Genomic DNA, 14,641 nt, shown 5'->3' with positions numbered 1-14,641 from the left:
CAAAGATTGAATGAGCGTGTTTATTAAGTGTATCGGCTGAGGTTGCTTACGGCCTATCGCAGTTGACTAAGCTCTTAATGAGGGCGAAAAAGTCAGTGGATAGCTACAGTTTTGCAAGGGCCGGAATTGCAGGTAAGAGATATGGTTGGTTCCATCTTGCATAGCTTTGGCCGTGGTCGTTCTGATTTTTGTAGAGCTTTCTTGGTAAATCAAGAAGGTTCTAAACAATAACACTAAACCTACTTAATCTTTCTAGAGACATGACTGGCTTTAACAGGGGAGATTTCGCATTTCTTCGGAAAGTTTCAAGGTTAATTTCAGAAAGGTTACTGACTTTTAGCGGAAAACGTTCCTGGTTTTTCCAAGATATGTTACCGGAAGAAATTGGGCACATCAGCTGCCTATTATTTTCCAGGAACGTTTCTGAATCGTTTTTACAGTGTAACAAAGAAATTGAAGAAAGGTCTGCTCTCGGAGACAGTCCACATAATTCTCTTTTGATGATAAACTGTTGAGTTTCCTAAGTAAACTGAGGTTACGACGTGCAGCAATAATAGCATAACTCTAAAAGAAGAAAGGTTATAGCAACAAAACTTGCCTGTATAGATTGCAGAAGCAGTTCCCACAATTAAAAAAAAAATACAAAAATAAACATAACTATGTAACACGGTATAGGGGAAGGTTGCCATCACTGAACAGGTGATCAATAAACCATACAAGAAACAATAATTGATAGAAAAATAGATTAATTTTCTAAAATGTTTTATTTTTGGATAAGAGGAACATAAAAAAGCACTCACACAACACACAGCTGTTGTCATCACATCTGATTCACCACTTGATATTTTCTCAACCTGTGGAACACTGTACTTAACTAAAATCATTTCAACCTCTTTTTAACTGTTGAGAATTTTTTTAAATCGATTTTGAAAATTTTCGTTCGAAGCAAGATTGAACTTGCTCTCTAAAATGTCAGAGAACATTTTTGACCATTTTATTACTAAAACCAGAAGCTTAAATCTCAAACTACTAAAGAATATAGTACTAACAGATTTTTGTCTTAATTAAATCTGTGAGACATCTTATTTTTCTCAGCCTCTTGAAAGACCAAGTCCCCCAATTCTTCGGAAGTAATTCCAAAAACTTCTGTCCTAGTTTCAAAATATGATTCACTAATCATATTCCTATTTTGGAGAGCTTATCTCCCTTATTTTTAATAAGTAAATAAGGCAACAACAAACCAGTTTTATTTTCCTTGAGACTGTTTAAAGTTGGTTTCAGGACTCTATATTGTAGGCAAACGAGTCAGTGATATTCAAAGCATGTTATAGCTAAGTGAAAATCTCAATAATTAGTAAGACAGTGGTAGAAATCTTTTCTGACCGATTAACAATATGATTAAATAATTTTAGCTACTTGAGGACTCTGCAGTAGATTCTTTTCAGACAAAGGAAGGTACTAAAACTGATTACGCGTCTGCAAAAACTCTGGTATGGGAAATATCTTCGCGGTCTAGTCATGGAGCCGGTTTATTGATGGCAACTTTCCCTAGATAAAAGTAGGATCAATTTAGCAGTTTCTATTTCATTCGTTGTGTTTGAATGTTACGTTTGTTTGCTACTTATTTCTCCACTCTTTTGCTCCAAATTTTCGGAAAAGAATCAGCATCTCTTGTGGTCACACATCCATTCGATAAATGCTTACAATTAAACACCGCCGTTGTTGACGTGTCCAAGGAGCAAACAGGTTTGATGGAGCCATAGGTAGGAAGTACTGCTTTGACCACTTCTTCGGCATGGTCAGAGAAAACGATGTCTTTGGTCCAGTTGATGTCGATGCTGAGGAGGGCCGAAGCCATAACTGGACATTAGAAGAGAATGCAAGTCTTCGCTCGCAAATTTTATTTGTTATTAATCATTATTGGAAATTGCAAGTAACGCTAACTCTTGGAAATCTCAAAAATTGCTTAAGACTTTAACCTTACCGAGTGACAGGTACTTGATTTAAAGGTACACGGTTTAAAACTGTTACTTCGATTGAAATACATTTATATAACCATAGTCGAAACTTAAAATATGTACTGAAACAGGGAGAAAGAAAGGGAGACTATCCATCCTAGAAATAATGCTGATATAGTAGCCAAAGATGTCGAATTCACAACGAAATTTCTGTGTGAATCCGAAATTTCAGTTTCTGAATAGGAGCTTTCGAAGTTGCTGGTTCAGAAGATATCGTCAGTTATTCTCACGATGAGTCCTGTTTGTGTAGTCAAAGCAGTCAACAAGTATGTCACGTCATACTGACCCAACTGAAGACATTGTTGCTGATCATTTGTATGAAAAATGTCCCAACTTGACTAAGCCACTCTGGAGCACCCCAATCTGCTTTGATCTCAAATAAAAGGAAAAAGTAAAAATATTCCCTTTTTACCACTCTTCTTTTCCCCTCTTCATGTACATGAGCAAGAATCGAAGTTATCATGACGGAGAATCTGCTTTTTAGTGCGGTACTTGTCCCGGGGCACGAGAACAGTCCCCTAGGCCACAATGGCGGTGTTTTCGAATGTTTTTTTTCCCGGACGGCTCCTTTTACGGAATTCTTCTTTCTCAGCCATCCTCCTTTTGAGAGTTGTTGGAGGAGAAACACTTCTTCCTTTCTCTGATGTCGCTTGTTAGGTGGGGGAAATGAACGGGATTGATCTTATCGACATTGTCGGCCTCAGGCGCCAAAAGCTAACAACTGTCGAGAAAGCCCCCTTTGATGCGAACCGCAGCACTATCCTCTGTTGGGAACGGTGCCTTGTCGATCAGTCGTTACTGCTCGGTATCCGTTTTGTATAGTTTATTATAAATTACTGAAAAATATGGGCATCAAAACAAAATTTTCCTTCCGTCTCAAATTAGTCTCTATATTTATAATCGAGAAAGCTCCCTTCATTAGTCACTGCATTTTGGTCGAAAATTAGTAGCTACATTTAGAACGAAACTTTTGTCCCAAATAAGTTGCTACATTTGAATACTTTTCTACTAAATATTAAAACTGATGATTTTATTTAAACGTTTTTCAGTGATTTAAGGGCGCTATATTATCAATCAAAAACTCTTACTTATCAAGTATTCCCTACTTTTCTCTTCAACCAGTAACTAACCCAGGTAGCAAACGTAAAGTTCAAAACGTTCGAAAATTGTTGTCACAGCGTTAACAACCATTTTACAACGTTTATGAAGCGTAGTTGCTACCTGGGTCATTAGTTTCAAAATTCCAGGGTTCACTCACTCTTGAGCCATGCTCCATTTTGTATGGACTCTTCCACCAGTCATCGCGTAAAACTATCTTATAGTTAATGACTCGTGAATTCATTGCAAAAGAAAACTAAGCTTTCTGTTACATTGGTTGTAGAGTCCTTTCAAAATGGGGCGTATCATAAGAGTGTTTGGATTCTGGATTTTGGAAACAATTTTTTTTACTAATGTAAAAGGGGAATGCTTAAGAAAATATTGTTAATGGATTTTATAGTAACCTTTAATCTCAAAAAAAATTTCAAGCAATATTATAAAATTGTCATTATCAATAATCAGAACAAAAAGTATTCAAATGTAGCATACTAATTTGGGATGGAGGGGTACTACTGTTATTATGCTTGGACATAAACGTATATCTTCCCATTCAATTGCAGATGCTCTGAACCAGGGGCGTGCACAGAAATTTTGGGGCCCGTCAAAAATGGCTTTTACTTGTCCCCCTCCATATTGCTTACCCCAACGTCCCTACATATATTTCACCCCTCATTTTAAAAATTTCGGGCCCCCTTCAGGCTGGGGTCCGGGCTAACAGGTGTCCCTTCTCCCACTGTGCACGCCCCTGCCCTGAACTTATTTTGTAGCCCAATTCGAAAGGTTTAAAAAACTTGTGCCCCTAACCCAAAAATTACAAATTTTAACACAGCTTAACTATTTCTACTATAATAGTATAATTATTTGTAAGTGATGGTCAAAGTATTCGCTGGTCGCTCGTGACTGTCTTGTATTCATTTCTAAGTCACTGAAAGATGCGAGCTCTAAAATAGAAAATTAAAATACGTCCTAAAATGGAAAATAAAGATTTTGACAACATAGCAATCTTAGTTTTCTGTCACCAAATGTCATTGAATACTCGGGGATCAACCATTTCTTTTGCACAAGCATTTATTATTTCCTTTCGATGGTACAGAAAATTGCACTTCCTAAATTAGAGAATGGAGAGCTTGTTGGTTTTTAATCCTAATTTTCCAGATCTAATGAATATGAAACAGTTATTAATCTATTAATTTTATTAAAAATTTATTTTAAATTTCATTTTTAAATTACTGAGAATTGCATGTCCTAAAAGAGAACACGACTTGCTAGTTTTCAATTTTTTCTTTGTATCTAATGAAAATTTCCTCGTTATGCAGTAGTGTCTACAAGAAATGCTTACCTTTATGTAAATTGTTAATTTTGTTATTATATTTAATGGTTTTGAATAGCAACAACGGTTATATGTTGAGTGTGTTCTTTTCTCTTTCTCGATGTGCTATGGCAAAGGAAGCAGTGGCTTCAAAATTTGTGGCTTAAAAAATAATAAAAAGCAGTGGCTTTAGTGTTTATTAATAAATTCTGTTTGATAAAACTTTTATACATCCACGATATCAATTGTTAGTGGTGAATGTGTTTCATTCCGAACACAAATGCAAAAAGGTCCGCTAAAGACCAGAGATTTGAGATATTTTATGCTGAGTGGTGAGTCGATTCTAATTTGTTTACTATATGTTGTCAAATTATGAATGAAATAAAAACATGAATATTTTTTGCCAAAGCGGCATAAAATCGCTACAATGAAAAAAAAAAAATAATAATATGAATAGTACTATTGATAAAGACGATTTGGCGGAGTTAAAATAACTAAAAATAAACTAATTTAAATCAAATATCATTGAAAATAAATTCTACTTTTGGTGCCATTTATGCAATGTGTAAGGAAACTAAGATCTAAGAATTTATCAACAAAACTTACTTATTGCAAGATACAATGGACGACCTTGTTTTAAATATTAATAGCGCTACGGATAGTATGAAGGTGAAAACTGAAAAGTTTATTTCAAATGAAAATAGCTACCAAACAAAATTACATGTTCTGTCATTTTAAATTTTTTTCGGGAAAAAGAGTGGTTAACTTTTAAGAATTTATTCACGGATCACACGGCTTGTGTTCATGAAAATATGAGCATTTCTTGGAGGAATTACGAAGCAGTTGTAATGCCCAATTTATTCGAAAACCTCTAAAATGACGTTAAAAGTTTTAAACGCATCAACTGGAAAGAAAAAAAGAGGAGGAGTTTTAACCTCTAAAACTCCATCCCTTAATTGAACATCTTAAGAAAATCGAGAAACCCTTATGTATCACACTTATCTGGAAAAACGAATGAGGTCCCACTTTGATAAATTTTTAATGATGTACTTGAAGAAGTTGGGTCATTTATTCGAGCCCCCGTACAAGCAAAACACGCGTAACGAGCACCAGGGGCCTCCCTCACCGAAACGAATCCTACTTTATGGAAGAAATAAATCCTTAATAACGACACGCCAAGTTAGGATGAGGACAGATTTTAACGACGGTCACAAATCAGTAGATGGACAAGTTTTGCATCAGCTTCGTTCCCCGGCCATTGCTCCATTAGGCGATTCTTCGCTGAGGGAATAAGACTGAGGACAAAACACTTAAACTTTAGTTGAGCAGTAAGTTTTAGAAAGTGTCTTTCGTATGTAATTTATTTTTTTCAAAATATCGTTTTTGTATCGAGAATTTAGAAAAAATATATATTGAACGAATATTATTTTGACAAAGAGAATCTTAGTACTGCAGATAAGGGAGAGTAATAATTAATGGGACATGGGGTTGGATGGGGCCACTACTAGTTTGGGACCACTACTAGTACTTGTTTTTTGGAGGTGGGGGGGGGGGATTGATAGATGTAGTAACTCAAGTATTCTGACTAAACTTATTCTTCTGAGTTGAGCCATTTTCTTCTAAGAGCACATTTAGCAAGAATCTGTTTGAAAATAAAGTTTTTTCAGTTTTTATTAAAAAATATTTATTAATCTTCAGTTATTCTGAGTGTCATACATAATTTGATAATTCCTTAGGACGGTTGCAAGAGCGTTTTTTCGGGTCATAATGAAACTGCGGATTTGCCTCACACAGATCGACCCTTCATTCTTCAAAATCAAATCGACATCATGAGCGGTCTCCATTCCATATACCGTCGATGGACAGTTCGAGTATTATCTTAATAAGTTAGTCTCATGTGCCCCGAGCGTTAGGGTACTCAGTTGCTGACATCCACCATCAACACCCTGCCAGTGGTCTCTAATGTCTTCCAGATATTTGGCAAAAGGTCATAAGCTTTGCTGGTGATTACATATAGAAGGAATGTAATGCAATTGTATTTGTAAGTTCATTAAAAATTGATTTAAACCCATGTTGCTGTTACTTAAATTACAACCCTAGTAAATGAAAACATTTATATCATAGATTTTATTTTTTTATTTTGTCACTTCAAAACAGTGTCCCATTCATTACCATCGTTCAACCTCATAGGGGAGGATGGATGGGACAGATTTACTTTTTTTTTACCATTGTTCTTTATGGGTGATATTATTTCTCATTTTAGAATTTTTTATATGTTGCTGATTATGTAACCAAACTGTAAAGAATCATATGATTAGAAGCAATTGCAGAAATAAAAAAGAAGAAAAAATGTCCCATTCATTACCTCTGTACAGGTGTTTAGATCAACACACTTCTAAATCGAAAAGTTGGAACCTCTTTTATTTACAGGGTGTTTTCAAAATTTGTCATTACTAAGTCTTTGATAAAAATATTTAAATGAAAATTTGTACTAATAATAGTTTCAATACTTTTATGTATTTTTTTAAGTATACATGAAACATTTAGTATTTAATATAACTTATTAATAAACTACGCTAAGTTACACCACGTGCATCGCAATTTTGCTGTAACATTTTATGGTGGAAATAACTAGAACGCTGTTGTTAGTTTCGGTGAGTAAAAATAGCCAGATGTAAGCAGCGGATTCGAACCTGCCTTCTAATTGTTCTGAGAACAGCGTGAAATCCCCTATTAGTACGGTGCAAATAGACCGAAAAAAGGTCTAACCTCAACATCCAAAGTAAAAGTTTCCCGTCAACTGCAAATTGTTGTATACTGTCCACATATTGTTTGGTAAAAAGTTGCACCGTTTTCAGCGTCGGGTTTTGGGGGGAGGGGCGGAAAAAGTTGGCAAATTAGTAGTTTTTACCAGTTTTTTGGAAATATTTAAAAAACTATGGCGTTTAGCGCGAAAAGTGCAATATACAAAATAATCTACACTAAATTACGAACAAAATGTTCCTAAACATTATTTTGTTAAGTGAACGGTTTTAGAGTTAGGGCGGGTGTAAAAGTAGAAAATTTTCGCATTTTTTTATATTTTTCGGAAAAAAAATTCACTATCACTCTGAAAAAATTCACTATCACTCAGGAAACTAATTTTTTGTATGAGGAGTGTTTTGTAAAAGCAAATTGCGATTTATGGCGCCGGTGGTATGTTTGTGATTAGCCCTTGAAGGAACGACAACCTCACCACCTACTCAAGGGGCTCAACTTTAAAAAGGGAAAAAGCATTCATGGACCGTGGTTATATAAATCTGCGGCACGGAGAAACCCAAACTTTCTCTAGACAATGCCGCAATAAGAATGAATATATTTTAAACATAGATGATTTTAAATTATAAAAATTCATAACAATTATGATTTATAGTTATATCATTTTTAATAATAACATTTTTATAAGTGCTGCTTTTGAATTTTTTTCTTTAGTAAATAGGCTTTTTTGCCTGTATATTGCAACCATATTTCATCAAACTTTTTGACGTTCGTAAACTGAGTTCAATACTAATATTTAATAAAAATGTACAACGTTGAATGCGACATATTGTGATGCAAAGTATTCACCAGGATTCAGTCCTCTTCAAGCATACCACCGTCCTCTTCTAGATCTTTGTCTATGATATTAGTGCCCCTGTTATTACTTCCTAGACCTGAGCAATTACTGTACATGTTTGAGCAGTTTAGACCATTACTTCTGCACTCGCCCAGTTATGGACGCATTCGGCTTTTTCAACGCGCACTATGAGGGAAAGTAATTCCTAGGGAGTTGCAGAAGGGATTGTTGTAATTGATTAAAGTGAAAAAGCCAACGTAAATAAAGCACAAATAATGAAGAAAATACAGCATATAGCTATTTCAAGGCTACAATGGAGTTTCTTCATCGGTGCAAAAAGCTCACCAGCACAACCAGAAGTTGCGAGAGAACTGACAGCAACCAAATGGACACCGGTATTTATACCAAAGAGGGCAAACCAATAAGATTGTTGTAATTGGTCTCAGGTATTCACCAATCTTCTTCCACCTCCACTGGAGGTAAATTCTTTTTTTCATCCAGCCGCTGCTGAACCTGGTGGTAGGTTCTATATGAATGCTGCCTGGTAGCTGTTGAAGTGAGGGTAAGCCAACTTGTGTGTGTGTGAACAATGAATGTATGGGCTGCTTTGCAATGGCCTGCAAGTAACACTGGTAGCGAAAACTATCTAGATCTTCAGTATTCTTTGCTCCAAACATCGCAAGAAAGAAATATTTTCTTGCGCACACCTTCTCCTGCTGATTGTCTTTCTTTGGTATCACCATTTTCAATTTGTTTTCTGATGGTGTGCGAACATTCAACAAGACTAGTAAGTTCATGTCATCACCGATCACACAAGCTTCAACTCGATTCTTACCTTTATTAATCGCTGTTAAAACTATAAATAAGTCATCGTCACCCGATGCTTAATGAACTGTGCAACCGCCTCTTTGCAAGTACATTGTCAGGAGATAAATAAGGCCCATTTTTTTCTTAGTGTTAGCTAGAAATTCACTTTGGTTGATAGTTACATCGATTGAGTCTTCAACTTTGACTTCAATGTTAGTGGTAGAACGTGATCTACGTAATTGTTCTTCTTCTTTTGTGGTTCCTTGCTCGTATTCATCAAAAACAAGTTGCTGGCCTATAATGAGCAATTACGTAATTTATGTATTGCTCGCAAATCTGTCTGAAGGTATCTGGGAGACGTCAGAAAACACGATGAAGAAGGGGAGGTTCATCAATGATGTAGGACACTTTTTCTAAATAAGGGGTGACCGATGATTCATTTGAATCTGAAACCAAGGGTGGAGGATATGCACATAATTCAAATTAAAATACAGTCGATCCCGCTTATTATAATATCGGCTAAAAGAATATCCCGCTTAATATAATACATTTTCAATGTACCAAACCAATGTAATGTGTTATTTTTATCCCGGGTTTTTGGAATATCCCGCTTATTAGAATATTTTTCGTGGCAAAATGGCTATTCACTTAAGCGGTTTCGACAGTATTTCTTAAAGTCTCTCATATTTTCTTACAGTGCACACCATCCGATGTGAGAGAGTATTAGGCAGGGGTGCACGTGGACTCAAGTAACATTTTCTGAAGGCAGTTTGAAATTTTCTGAAACTATGAGGAAGCTCGACTCTTCTCCCTCCCCAGTAAAAACTCTTCAAATTATGGATACAAAAATCATTTAAATCATAAATGAAAATTATTTTTCAAGTTTTTTTTATTTTTTCAAATAATTTTTCCGTTTTAGAATGTGTTGTCAACCCAAAAATTTCGGAAATTTTCTGAAATTTCGGATCACAAACACCCCTTGTATTAGGGTTCACACATACAGTGGTGTTGCTAAGTGTCATAGACTTGGTAATAGAGGCTAGAGACTGAACAGCTAACTTTCTTTTCTAGTGTATCTCTGAATGTTTTGTTCTCAATCTTTTTTGAAGCTAGTAGTCTAACTTCAAGTGCTTTATCACAGTTCACGCAAATTGCAGAAAACCGGTTCTCGTACCCAGTATTTCTACATTTCTAACCCTATGTGGTGCCTTTTAGTTTTTTTTAGACGAGAATACGATTGTACAATATTACTTTTTTAATAAAATTGTTTAGTTATTTCTGTTTACGGATGAGTTAGAATTGCATTTTCCAAAAAACCTTTAAAATGCGAAAATTTTCTACTTTTACACCCGCCGTGACTCTGGAATCGTTCACTCGACAAAATAATGCTTAGAACCATTTTGTTCGTAATTTAGTGTAGATTATTTTCTACATTGCACTTTTCTCGCTAAACGCCATGTTTTTTTTAAATATTTCCAAAAAACTGGTAAAAACTACTAATTTACCAACTTCTCCCCCCCCCCCTCTCCGCCCGAAACCCGACGCTGAAAACGGTGTAACTTTTTACCAAACAATATGTGGACAGTATACAACAATTTGGAGTTGACGGGAAACTTTTACTTTGGATGTTGGGGTTCATGTCTAATTGCACTGTACTACTATACTGAATGAAATTCATGTGCTGAGCGGAAACGAGGAATTGTATGCATTACGCAGTCATGTGGTATACGAATTCGCATTATCACATTGCAATCACTTAACTTTCTCCGGTACAGTTTACTGTACACATTTTCTGTGTTATTTTACAGTGATATTTACTATAAATGTTTTCTCAATTTTTAATAGTGCACACAAGCTTGATAAGCTACATAAGGTTTAATCAGAATGAAAGATTTTTCGCTTTCAGATGTGTAGGTCTAATAGCAGACTGAAAGAGGTTTTTCATCATTAAATATTTTCTTAGCAAAATAAAGCAGAAAAACGCTTTTTTTTCTGCTATTAAATCCAAAAATTAAGACGAAACTCCTAATTTTGCTTCAAAACGAAACAAGAAGCAAGACCGAAATTCGAGGGTAAAAAAATTTAAAAACCAAATCCGTAATTTCATAAAATTAATCACAGAAAACTAACATACAGGTCATAAAACACATACGTCCTCTTTACATTGCACTTAGATCCACCACTGGTTTATTACTCGAGAACAGCATACCATTCCAACTTTCTGATGAAGATGAAATTTGCAGGAGGGAAATTGAAGTCGTTACACATTTTATTGCTCCAATGAGATCTGAAGCGATGAAATGATAGCAATGAATTATGACCTTTCGATTCTACACTCGATAAGACGATTGGCGTATCAGTTAACAGATCGGCTTGTGACACGCCATTACGAGACGTAGCAGGTTTGGTGCACTTCTAAACGTGTCCTGTAAAAACCTTAAACAGCTGGAAGCGAAGTTGATAAATCAGTTCTCCATTTATATCCCGTCTTCGACAAGGACACCATAAAGTAGATTGGTTTCAATGTCAAGAATGTTTTTCAAAATAAAACAATTTGAATGTATTTGCTCACTATATGTGAATTGTTCCTTTTTTGGTTTAAATTTTTTGTTGAGGTAGTTGGGGATTGTGGGGCAATTGAAATAGTTAAGATAACTTTTTCAAAATGAATGAATGGGATATTTGTTTTGAAAACTACAGTTCATAAAGAAAGAACTAAATATTTTGTGATAAAACTTCGATTGAAACATTATTTTTACATTCGGCAGTAAATTTGTACCTTCAAAAAAAAAAAAAAAAAAGACGGGGGGGGGGGAGAGATTTGCACTATTTTTTAAATTGAGTAAAGTGAAATATGGAATAATTTTCTAATTAAGTATTTTCTATTCGAATAGTTAAAATCTCTTTTGATCCAATGAACAAGTAAATGAAAGAAGGAAAGAAAACAATAAAAGAAACAACAGAGAAAATAAAACAATAAACGAATAAATTTTTTAATGAATTTTTTAACGTATGAGAAAAAATAAATAAGTGAACAAAATAGAGAGTGAATAAAAAAAAAAATGAGTGAATGAATGATTAAATAGGAGAATCATTAAAGGAAGGAATGTAAATGGATTGCAATAAATGACCACGTAAGTGATTGGATAAACGATACGAAATAAACTATTTACACTTCGCCCCGCATGCACTTGACTGATTGTAAAAAGCGTTTAAATACAAATAATCTTAATCTTAAATTTATAAATACTGCGTCAGATATTGGTAGGTCTCAATTAGTGCTTAAAATATTAATAACTATAATTTTATCATTTTATAATTTAAAAACAAAATGACTTCAACAAAATATTACAATTTTTTCCTGAGTGGAATAGATTACATATGTTTCTTCATGATTAAAATATTACCAGATAGTTGGCACTATAAGCAGAATAAATATTTCACCATTTCACTTTGCCCAACATTCCCCTACTAAATTTATTTATGCATTAATTTAGGTTTAAGTAAATAAATTTCATCTGCACTAATTTTTCACTTGCTGGCATTTTTTACTTTAACTCTTAACTGGTGTGGTGATTTCTTGCAGAGTAAGTGATGAAGGGGTGTATTTAGCCAAAAGATTATATTGCTTGTGCATTGCTCAAAAAACTAGCAAATTAAAGAAGCGAAAATTTTAATGTTTTTTGTAATTTTATTTATATTGATACAATTGAAATAGCACCGCAAGTGACATACATATGCATATAAAGTCATAATGTAAGCGTCTCAAAATGTTTAAATGCTAAATTCCAATTCTTCTGGGGTGTAAGGCACCCCACCTCCAAGGATAAGGATTAAAAAGAGTAACTAATCTTTTTTTTTTCTTCCTCTCTTTGTTTTCTTACTTACATAGCCCGATTAAGATATAAGGTGGAGCCTAGGCCAAGCTGTTTTTTCGAGGTCCGTCACATTTTACTTTATAAGTCAGTCTCAAACGATTTTAGTCATTTTGATGGCCCTAAAATATAGGCCGCCTATTCAATAATCCGACTCTGCTTACTTATGAATAGCAGATGTGCTTTGTAAATAAATATATATATAAAAAGTTAGTTACGTATTAAATAAATGGGCATGAGTTTTTTTATATAAAACATCGCATTAACGTGTAGCTAGCTGGGTTTTTTAATTTTCCTTTTCGCTTGTGTTTATTGAGTAAGAAGATCATTTAAATACTGCTGAGTTCCTTGAACAACTTTGCTTAGTTGACTAATGAACTTAAAGAATAAGAAATACTGCTTTTGTGTTTTCAATGCAAAAATCAAAAAACGGGGGCTCACATTGTAGGGGAGAGATGGGAGGAATGCAGCTGCTTTGTACTGATAAAATAAAATATGAAAAACTAGGGGGCTATCGCCCCCTGCTCGCTAACGCTCGCCAACCCCCGGAACTGCTTACGCAGTTCCTTCGGATCGCTTCGCGATCCGAGCTCGTTACGCTCGCTCACCAGTCACCAAATATTAGTCTAGCTTTATCTGTATTAAAAAAAGGGTAGTTTTTTTTTTAATTATGAATCTCGTAACACTTATGATTTTCATACATTTAAAGGGGACAACTACTTTGATATGCAACTCCGTGCATTGGATTATTATAAATCAAAAGTTTGCATTCTATTATCTTTTGCGAGAAGTGTGCATGGGAATATTTTTGTACTAAAATTACAAACATAATATAATCTTTGTTTCCTACATTTACTGAATGAAAAAGAAGTTGCAGTGAAAAAAACTCTACAATGTTAACACACTATAAAGACTAAGCAGCTTGAAAACATTTCATGGCCATTAACTATACTATGTTCAGTGTCAAACGTATATGTGTGTATATATGTTTTAAAATGTCTAACAGTTGCAAAGAGCAAGCAACTTCTGACATTCTCTGAAAGCAGTGATTTAGTAAAAAAAATGTTAGAATGAGTGTTTTAAGAGTCAAGAAACCAAACCCAGTGGAATGACAGCTTATGAAGGCGAAGGCCTACTGTACCCATCTCACTCCTTCTGACCAAGGGCTCTGGGGTGCTAGGTAGATGTTCCGATTAAGAACTCAGCCTAACGCGGAACCCGCAGGGTTTAGTTCCCAAGCATACTTGGTACTCATTTTATCGACCCACTGAAGGAATGAACGGCTGAATGCCCAACCCGGAGATCGAACCTGAACCCGGACCTGCAGCGTGGAAGCGCTACCACTGAGCCTCTGGGCTTCAGAGCACTTGAATATAATTTACGAAAAAGAGAGCAGTGGGCTACGGAATCTTTAGATGAAAGATCTGAACGCAGATTGGTCAGAAATGCTGCGGATAGGCTAAGGTGCACAAATGCACAAAGTGTTCTTCAAATCGAGAGAATTCCGCAAGTGTTTCCGAACACATTTACGGATTAATCATGCACTTTACTGGAGAAAAAGGGTTGACCTAAGACTGATAATTATAAAACTGGAGAAAAATATTATTGTAGCACAAAAAATTATTGATTATTATGTAACACTAATATTTGTCATACCTCGGATACCATTTATTTCATCCGATAACAATGTGCCTTTTAAATTCAAACGTAAACAATTTCCCATTAGATTAGCCTTCCTAATGACTATAAATAAAGCAGAGGGTCAAAATGATTTTGTAAAAACATATTAGCAGTAAAATCAGGTTTCACGATTCAATTTGTTGCTTTACTTTGTCACTGTGGTTCAGTTCTTAACTTCAATGCATTTTAAAACTAAGTGACATGTTTTGGCAGTGAGAATTGTCCAATAAATTCATTTAGTCTATGTGGAATAACATAA

Source organism: Uloborus diversus, chromosome 3, assembly GCF_026930045.1.
Source record: "Uloborus diversus isolate 005 chromosome 3, Udiv.v.3.1, whole genome shotgun sequence".
NCBI lineage: Eukaryota > Metazoa > Arthropoda > Arachnida > Araneae > Uloboridae > Uloborus > Uloborus diversus.
The sequence above is the reverse complement of the archived record's forward strand: the minus strand, read 5'-3'. Positions refer to the sequence as shown.